Source organism: Primulina huaijiensis, chromosome 17 (genome assembly GCF_012295235.1).
Source record: "Primulina huaijiensis isolate GDHJ02 chromosome 17, ASM1229523v2, whole genome shotgun sequence".
Lineage (NCBI taxonomy): Eukaryota > Viridiplantae > Streptophyta > Magnoliopsida > Lamiales > Gesneriaceae > Primulina > Primulina huaijiensis.
In genome coordinates, this window is record NC_133322.1 from 11,932,207 (window position 1) to 11,942,364 (window position 10,158).

Sequence of the window (10,158 nt, forward strand, 5' to 3'; positions counted from 1 at the left end):
GGCGGCGGGATGTCAGCAACTCTCGTTACTAAGCCGTGGCCAAAAATAAAGTAAGTTCACCGCTCTTTCTTAAGACGGATCCCTCCTAGGACCCTACTAGACTGCCCTTGCTCTAGCCTCCCGCGCACAACCACCATGCACAGCCTCCTCTCTTCCTATCCCTAAACCGCACGCACTCGACCACAAATCGAGCCATCATGCTTCTCTATTGTTCTACCCTTGTTTTTAGCCACGCTAGATCTCTCTAGAACCATGACTTGATCCAACACAGGGCCTTGATCATGGTTGGACAACCCGCACGCAGCCTCCCCTCGCAGGTGACAAAACCAAACCCAACACATGCAATACACCCTAACAAAGGCTTGGTGCTTTCTCCTTTCATTCTAGCCCTTTTTTAACCTACATGGGACTCTCTTTAGGACTTCTAAACATCATCTCCATTGCCCTTAATGGCAACAAGTCCCTAAGAAGCATAACGCGACTCAAATGTGCATTAAAAATTTCGAAACTTTAAAATAAATTATTCAAAATGTTAATAAAACTTGATCATCATGTTTCTTCATTCAAAACACTCGAAATACGATGATGCAAAAAAATGGTTTAGAACGTGCCTTTGCCTTTAAAATGCTCGAAATACAATTATTGGTGCGGTAGAATGTCGGTGACGAACGAAAGACAATTTCTACGTTTTTTTCTCGAAATAAAACCCACCGAAACTCACCTAAAGATGCGAGGAAGTCGAGTGATTGTTGTTGAAATGAAGAACGAGGAAAAAAATCGAAGAACGAAAAAGAAATTTTTTTTTGAAACTTCCCCTTGCAAGTCCCTTGTTCGACCGCTGTACACCTTGTACGTGAATTTGTGTGTGTGTTTCGGTGTGTGTGTGTATGTGTTTAGGGCTAGGACTCTTTTCTTTTCTTTTTTTAAAATAAATAATAAAAGGCTTCTTAATCACTTAATTAATGGGCTTAATAAATCTAGTTTTTTATTTAATAAATTAGGCTCATTAAGATTAATAAAATTATTCGGCCTCAAATTAAAAGATTTAAAAAATAAATATTTATCAAAAATCTATTATAAAATACATAAGTTCCTTTCTCCCACTAATTAATTTAAATTTGACCTTAAAAATGCTTAAATTCTTAAAATAAAAAAATTAGCTTTTAAATCTTTAAAACTTTAATCCTCTCCGATCCTCCATCCTCGGCCAACCACCGATATTTTCCTGAAAATCTTTAAATTATGAAATCAATCAAAATTACACAATTAATCATTTAGTCAATCAAAATATAACATTCATGCATCTAAAATCATTTAATTAAAATAATTTAGTAATTTAATAATTTTCATGCATGCGTAACCGGATTTTTGGACGTTACAGATAATGACTGTAATAGCCATTTACAGAGTTCTGTTTGTGATAGTTGGGCCGCTTAGTTGAACAGATACGTGAATAAGTTGAACTCTTTGGGCTATATCAAATCCCGTGCCTTTTAGCCTTGTTCATATTTTCAATCGGTTGTTCAACCGTCTTACTGATCTCATGTTGTTCTAGAACAACAACTGATTTAACAAAATGAATGTATTTCCATTTGTCCATATTCAGTTCTGGCTTAGTACCTCTTGTTGAGGGTCCATCTTGACGGTTAAAGCCTAAAATAGTTTTGTCCCCAACTAATTTCTGTAGACCTTGCATTTCAGTCAACGTGATTGATAACTTGTTCTAGACTTGAATCAGATCAGTTAGTCTTGAGTTATCGGACTTCAACTGCTGAATCAAGGATTGATTCTTATCTTTTTCTGCTGTCAGTTTAGCAATCTCCTTTTACATAATCGATATTTCAACTGATTGTTCACAATCATTTACAGTTTTGTCGTTGGTAGGATCAATTTTCTTAGATTTAGCTTCTTCAAATGAGATAGCAAGCTTACGATACACATTTACCATGTCATGCAGAGTAGAAATAAGTTCTTCACATATAAAATCAGTAGAACTGAAATCAAATACATGTTCACTGCTAGATTCTATTTCAGCATCATCGGCCATGAGGCATTTTACCTCATCTTCATCACTAGAACTTCTTGAGCTCTTAGTTTCTGATGTATCACTGTCAGTTTCAGCCCATTACGATTTCTTTCTTCAGCTACTGGGGGCTTCATGATTCTTCCTAGATGATTTATTGTCATCCTTAGATCTTTTACAATGCTCGAAGGATTTCTTTCCCTTCTCAATTGATCGCCTACTTTCCTTCTTTGCCTTGGGACAGTCAGCTATGAAATGACATGTTTTGCCACAGTTCTAGCACGCGTTTGATTCATCCTTTAATTCATTCACGTGGTAATTCCTTTGCAATGATCCTTCCTTCTTTCTCATGAACTTTCCAATATTTCTGACGAACAATGACATCGCGTCATTGCTTAGCTATTCAGTAGGCTTCTCAATTGAAACTGTTGGCTCCAGTTTCAGAGCGATGAGGGCAGTTGTGACTGGTGGAATTGATGGTTCACCCTCTCTTGTGATTTCAAATTCATATGCTTTCAGGTCTCCAAAAAAATCATGTAGTTCCACTTTATTAAGATCTTTTGATTCTTGCATGGCCATAATTTTAACATCTCATTCTTTGGGAAGGCCACGCATCACCTTTAGAGCAACTTCTTTCTTTGAGTACACTTTTCCTAGTTCATTCATGATGCTGCTCACCCGTTCATCAAACTCATTTATTGACTCGCCGGCTTTCGTTTTGACATTATAAAATTTTTGTATGGAAACTGAGAGTTTGTTCTCTTTGGTTTGCTCATTGCCTTCAAAAAGCTGGATCAACTTTTCCCAAAAAAATTTGGCGGATTTGCACTTTTTAATTTTGTTGAAGGTGTTCTTGTTTAGAGTTTTGTAGAGTATATCCTTGGCAACGTTGTCCAGATTTGCTTTCTTTTTGTCTTCATCTGTTCATTCATCGCGTAGCTTCTCAATGTGATGAGGTGCCCATCATCTTGTGTAGCTATATGAGCCTGCATTCTAATTTTCCACTCATCAAATTATTCTGTGGAAAACATAAGAATTTTATTGAACGAAGACATGGTTATCAAATGTGTGTATTTGGTAGTATTCAAGACAAAATTTAACCGCTCTGATGCCACTTGTTAGGATCGATTAATAGGAGTGAAGTCTTTAGAAAGTGGTTGAATAAACACTTTGGAATTTTGAAGTATTTTTCAAAAATTGAATCAGTTCTTCTTTGAGAACTGATCCTGGAAGCTTGTATGTCTATATCGATCAGTTAACTAATATTAGTGCAGAAACAAACTGAAAGATAGAATGTGAAACGTCTGCTTAATCGTTTTCTTAAAATGTGCTAGAAATTGTTTTTTGCAGACCTCACATAGCATTCGGCCGAACCACGTACAAAGTTACTTAAAATATTTTTAACATCATTTTAAAAATAAACAATCAACTACCATTTAAAAATCCAAAGAAAAATCGTCTAAATCGTAAAATCGTCAAACTTTTACCAAACCTAAAAACATTATTTGAAAAGTATAGCACATACTATGACCTCTCAAAAACCTCTCATAAACATAAATAAAAAGTCATAAAATATCTTTAACATCACTTAAAAATCATAAATAATAACTCGTGCGGGAAACTAGCGTCGGTCCTTGGGTTATGTGAACATTCAGTCCAGTAAAGTCAACCATCAAGATCTCCATAAACATATTCATAATCAATATTACCTGCCTCAATCACACCTAGTGAGTCTAAAGACTCAACATACCAAAATCTTGATAACAAGTACTACATATACAGATCACATACAACAGTGAAAAATACTTGTACTTAAAATATCGTTTTCATGAAGATGCATAAAATTAAAACAATAACATTTTCGTAAACATTTTCATGATCCATAAACTTTAAATAAACAATTTCATAAACATTTTCGTGGTGCATAAACTTTAAATAAAAACATTTTCATAATGATGCATCACTTTAAACATAAACATTTTCGTAAACATTTTCATATCAACATAAACATATTCATAAAAATTTTCTTATCATCGTAAACATATTCATATTCATATTAACATATTCATATTCATATTCATATTCGTGTTTGTTGAATTCAGATCGTGATTGTGACTCGTATTCTTAATCGTATTGGACGATGGATCCATCTAGAGAAAACCACAATACTGGGAGACGGGAACACCAGCAATGTAGCGCCCTTATCCGAGCCACTACTAAACAGACTAATAAGCATGCAACATTAAAATTTAATAACAACAATTAACAGCGGAAACCAAATAACTTAATCATCTTACAACCCAAATGAAAAAAGAACAAACAACAGCAATCTTAAACATTAATACAACCATATCAAAAACATAATTCTGAACGAGAAAACGATAAACTACACATAAAACCTCCACTGCATCACCACCGAAACCCCACCTACTCTAGCCACTGCCCTGGTCGTCCGCACCGACCAACCTAAGACCTGCCCCGTGGAATTGGGTGCCCAAGATGAAAACAAGGACGTGAGCGACAATCGCCCAATACGAGAATGTACGAGTATACAAACTGATATGATGCATGTGAAATGCAATATGCTCGGATATCAAAGATCAAGTCAAGAATCTCATGCTCAGTCTAGAGGCGCCTGAGTGTGTAGTCTCTGATCTGCCCTAGGCATGTATTGGCTCCCACACTCATCATCAAGACGTGGACCTACAATGTCCAGGTCATCAGAGCCCGCGGGTCCCGTCGGACACTGTAGCTCTCGATGCCCCATCGTCCACAATACAGAATAGGGCTGAGCGGCCCCAACAAACGAGGTATATCTCAAAAGATATCAGGCTCAACATTATATGTCATGCATAATATGCCGAAGCAGTAAAACATGTATAATGCAACACATAAATATGCAGCATATAAGTTTGTATACTACGCTTGGATATCTCAGTCAGTATATCACGTACCTCACTAAAACAATCTGATAGAGAGCTCTTAACCTAGACAATACCAACAATATGAAATCACTATCAAACCAGATTCTGAATTACCAAAAATGCTATAAAGTTCTTCCTAAAGGCTTTAGGATTATACCTGCGTCCGTCGTCAGCCCGCTGATGATGTCTCGATCTCAGTTCACCAACCTCCCTTCGAGTCGACACTAGCTCCGAAACTTCCCGACACCAAAGTGCCCTAGAAACTGGCTAGAAAACCTAAGGTAAAAGACTAGAACTCTCTCTTTCTGAAGGATGCAGTGTAGGAAACAAAAGAATTCGGCTTCCATTTATATTCTGCATCCGGACTATTTCAGAAATCCGAATCAATCTTATCTGTCACGTGTCAAAATCTCATTCGTCTTGTTGGATTTCTCGAGATAACGTAATCGGAAGTAAATCGGGTTATCCATTTAAAATTCGGTGGATCCAACATATTAATCTCAAATTATCAATTTGTTAATAATACTAATTAACAACTCTTTAATTATCTCTTAATTAATACTTCATTCAAAATAAGAATTCGGGTCATTACATCCTCCCCTCCTTAAAAAGATTTCGTCCTCGAAATCAGAACTGAAGTACAAAACAACTGAATAAAATACAACTCATGATTATAAAGATACAACTCAAAACAAATGCAGATACTCTGAGCGCATACGACTCTCTAACTCCCAAGTCGCCTCTGCAGTACCTTGACGTTGCCATTGCACTAGAACAAGTGGAATGGTCTTGTTTCTGAGCTTTTTCTCTTTCCTACCCAGGATTAAAAGTGGCTGCTCGACATAAGTCAAGTCTTCTTCAAGTTGAACATCTGTCGGACCAAGAACGTGCGATTCATCTGCTACATACCGTTGTAGCAAAGATACATGAAAGACATTATGAATGCTAGGCAGATACGGCGGCAAAGCCAATCGATATGCCAAATTTCCAACACATTCCAAGATCTCAAAAGGTCCGATGAATCTTGGGGCTAATTTTCCCTTGGGTCCAAATCTCATCACCCTGCGAAATGGTGAAACTTTAAGGAAAACTTTTTCCTCTGATTGAAACTGTAGAGGTCTGCGCTTGGTATTCGCGTAACTCGATTGATGATCTTGTGCAGCTTTAATTCTCTTTTTAATCAATTCCACTACGTCAATCGCTTGTTGCACTAATTCAGGTCCTTGCACTTGTCGTTCTCCTACTTCGTCCCAAAACAATGGAGTACGACAATGTCTACCATATAATGCTTCGAATGGAGCCATACCAATGCTGTTGTGGTAGCTATTGTTATATGCAAACTCCACAAGCGGCAGATAATCATGCCATGCTGGTCCAAAATCTAAAGCACAAGCACGCAACATGTCCTCGAGTGTCTGAATAGTCCTCTCAGACTGACCATCGGTCTCTGGATGATAGGCAGTACTCAAGCTCAATGTCGTTCCCAACGCTTTTTGAAAACTTCCCCAGAACCTTGAGGTAAAGCGTGGATCTCTGTCACTGACTATACTTGTTGGTACACCATGATATTTAAGAATCTCTTGGATGTATAGTCTTTCCATGCGATCGAAACTATATTCCCGACTATACGCAATAAAATGTGCTGACTTAGTCAGTCGATCCACAATAACCCAAATGGCATCATAATTCTTAGAAGACCACGGCAAGTGGGTGACAAAATCCATTGTCACATGCTCCCACTTCCACTCAGGGATAGGAAGATTCTGAAGTAATCCTCCTGGCCGTCGATGCTCAGCTTTCACTTGCTGACAAACCAATCACTTGGCTACAAACTGGTAAACACTTTTCTTCATACCTTTCCACCATAACCTGGTCTTCAAATCCTTATACATTTCCATGCTCCCAGGGTGGATACTCAACTTACTCCTATGGGCTTGAGATAAAATCTCGTCTCTTAATTCAGAATCTTCGAGAACTACGATTCTTCCCGACAGACACAAGGTTCCATCTGTTTGGAACGCAAACCAGATGTGTTGTTTCCATTAGCTAACCTTGCTAACTTTTTCACTTTCGGATCAGAAAAATGAGCTTCTCTGATTTTTGCATACAACTTCTGTTCAGATAAAATGCTCGTTACTCGAATGTGTTCCATTCCTTTCTTATGCCGGAAGTGAAATCCCAGAGAACAACAATCTTAGATTACACTTGATATGAAACTTGTCTGAAGTGCAGATAATCTCACGTTTCGACTAAGAGCATCAGCTGTAAGATTCGCTTATCCTGGATGATACTTGATTTCGCAATCATAATCCTTCGATACAGAAAAAGCATAAATGAGGTATCCTTCTCCTCTTTTCGCTAAAGCCTATTGTGCCTTTACAGCAGACACTACTGGCATTGGAGGTCGAGCTCCCTCACCGAAGAAAAACCAATTCTCGTCTCCTACTGGACGAAACTGAACGAGACGTTGATAACAATCTACTGTCGCTCTATACTTAGTCAATAGGTCGATTCCCACAATACAATCGAAATCTTCCATAGCCAATATCATCAAATTGGCAGACAAGTATTTTCCCTCAAACTCTAACAAACAGTCTACTACAAGTCGCTTAGCTAAAACCTCTTGTCCCATCGGTGTAGACACCGACATCAAAACATCTAATGACACGTAGGGTAGTTTATGCTTCTTAACAAACATTGATGCTATGAATGAATGCGATGCCCCAGTGTCAATTAATACATATGCAGGAATACCACATAAGATAAAATTACCTGCAATGACTCTCTCGTTTTGCTCCTCAGCTTGTTCTTGTTTTAGGGCAAACACTTGCCCTTGAACTCATGGACGTTGCTGAGATCCTTGTGATATTCCACCACGACGAGAACCTTGAGCATGAAAACCTTTCTGTTGCACAGTGGCCTCAGACTGTTTTCCACCTTAAGACCCTGCCATAGAACCTCCGTCTACACTCTGATTCTCCAAATTAGGGCAATCCCTCTTCATGTGAACAAAACCAACACAGTTTAAACAAGCACCTGTTACTTTTCGACAATTCTCCGTCTGGTGATTTCCTCCATAGTGGCCACATTGCAGATTTTTCCTACCAAAGCTGTACAGCCCTCCAGAACCGGAAGAAGAAGAAGATGCAGACTTCTTGAAAGACTGACCCCTCGGTCCCAACGAACTAGAACTTTTGCTAGCTTGCACAACCTTCCTCCTAGCAATACTGATCTCTGCTTGACGAAAACGATTCATTAATCCTTCGTACGAAGTAGGATCGTCACAGACTGAAAGCCGATCAAAAATCTCCTGGTTCAAACCATTCAAAAAGTGAGAATATTTTGCTGCAGAATTCTCACTGATGTGAGAAGCGTACGGCAACAGATCCGTAAAACGCTTTTGGTAATCCTCAATGCTCGAATCTCCTTGATTAATGGTCAAAAGTTCCATCTCCTTCGCCTGACGAAGAGCAGGCAGAAAGTGATGATTGATGAAGGCCTGGCGGAAATGTTCCCAACGAATCCGCCCATGCTGCTGAACTAGAATGACATAAACAGGTTTCCACCATTTCCGAGCTTTTCCTTGGATCATGAAATCAGTTACCTCCATCTTCTCGTCCTCGTCATAGTGCAGCACTCGAAAACACTGCTCCATGATATCAACCCAAGCTTCAGCAACATCAGCATTCTCATCTCCACTCAACGGTGGAGGTCCAATCTTCATGAAATCCATAATGTTGACACGGTTCCTACGTCTCCTTTCATCAGGATCTCGGTGACGCCTTCCGTCACGATCTCTACGACGATGTTCTCGGCCAGCCTCATCGTCGCCATATCGACCATGTCCCACACTTCCGTGACTGCTTTCATCTCCTGACATCTGAAAAGAAACCAAAATCAGCCTCTAAATCCTCAAAACAGAATTACCAATGTCCCAAACATCTTCGCATGCTATGATACCACCAAATGTAGCGCCCTTACCCGAGCCACCACTAAACAGACTAATAAGCATGCAACATTAAAACTTAATAACAACAATTAAACAGCGGAAACCAAATAACTTAATCATCTTACAACCAAAATGAAAACATAACAAACATGTGCAGTCTTAAACATTAATACAACCATATCGAAAACATAATGCTAAAGGACACAACGATAAAGCACACATAAAACCTCCACTGCATCACCACCGAAAACCCAACTACTCTAGCCACTGCCCTGGTCGTCCGCACCGTCCAACCTAATACCTGCCCCGTGGAATGGGGTGCCCAAGATGAAAACAAGGACGTGAGCGACAATCGCCCAATACGAGAATGTACGAGTATACAAACTGATATGATGCATGCGGAATGCAATATGCTCGGATATCAAGGATTAAGTCAAGAATCTAATGCTCAGTCTAGAGGCGCCTGAGTGTGTAGTCTCTGATCTGCCCTAGGCATGTTTTGGCTCCCACACTCATCATCAAGACGTGGACCTACAATGTCAAGGTCATCAGAGCCCACGGGTCCCGTCGGACAGTGTAGCTCTCGATGCCCCATCGTCCACAATACAGAATAGGGCTGAGCGGCCCCAACAAACGAGGTATATCTCAAAAGATATCATGCTCAACATGATATGTCATGCATAATATGCCAAAGCAGTAAAACATGTATAATGCAACACATAAATATGCAGCATATAAGTGTGTATACTACGCTTGGATATCTCAGTCAGTACATCACGTATCTCACTAAAACAATCTGACAGAAAGCTCTTAACCTAGACAATACCAACAATATGAAATCATTATCAAACCAGATTCTGAATTACCAAACATGCTATAAAGTTCTTCCTAAAAGCTTTACAATTATACCCGCGTCCGTCGTCAGCCCGTTGATGATGTCTCGATCTCAGTTCACCGACCCCCCTTCGAGTCGACACTAGCTCCGAAACTTCACGACACCAAAGTGCCCTAAAAACTGGCTAGAAAACCTAAGGTAAAAGACTAGAACTCTCTCTCTCTGAAGGATGCGGTGTAGGAAACAAATGAATTCGGCTTCCATTTATAGGCTGCATCCGGACTATTTCAGAAATCCGAATCAATCTTATCTGTCACGTGTCAAAATCTCATTCGTCTTGTTGGATTTCTCGAGATAACGTAATCGGAAGTAAATTGGGTTATCCATTTAAAATTCGTGGATCTAACATATTAATCCCAAATTATCA

General features: G+C 39.2%; 1 long non-coding RNA gene across 1 annotated transcript; it reads right to left on the reverse strand.

Moving 5' to 3' along the window:
* Positions 1 to 4,307: 4,307 nt before the first annotated feature.
* LOC140962391 (uncharacterized) lies at positions 4,308 to 9,924 on the reverse strand. The gene is made up of 3 exons (XR_012172535.1): positions 9,806 to 9,924; positions 9,130 to 9,711; positions 4,308 to 4,409 (listed from the first exon to the last, which is right to left on the reverse strand). It is a non-coding gene; the product is annotated as an uncharacterized lncRNA (long non-coding RNA).
* Between the last annotated feature and the right edge of the window lie 234 nt (positions 9,925 to 10,158).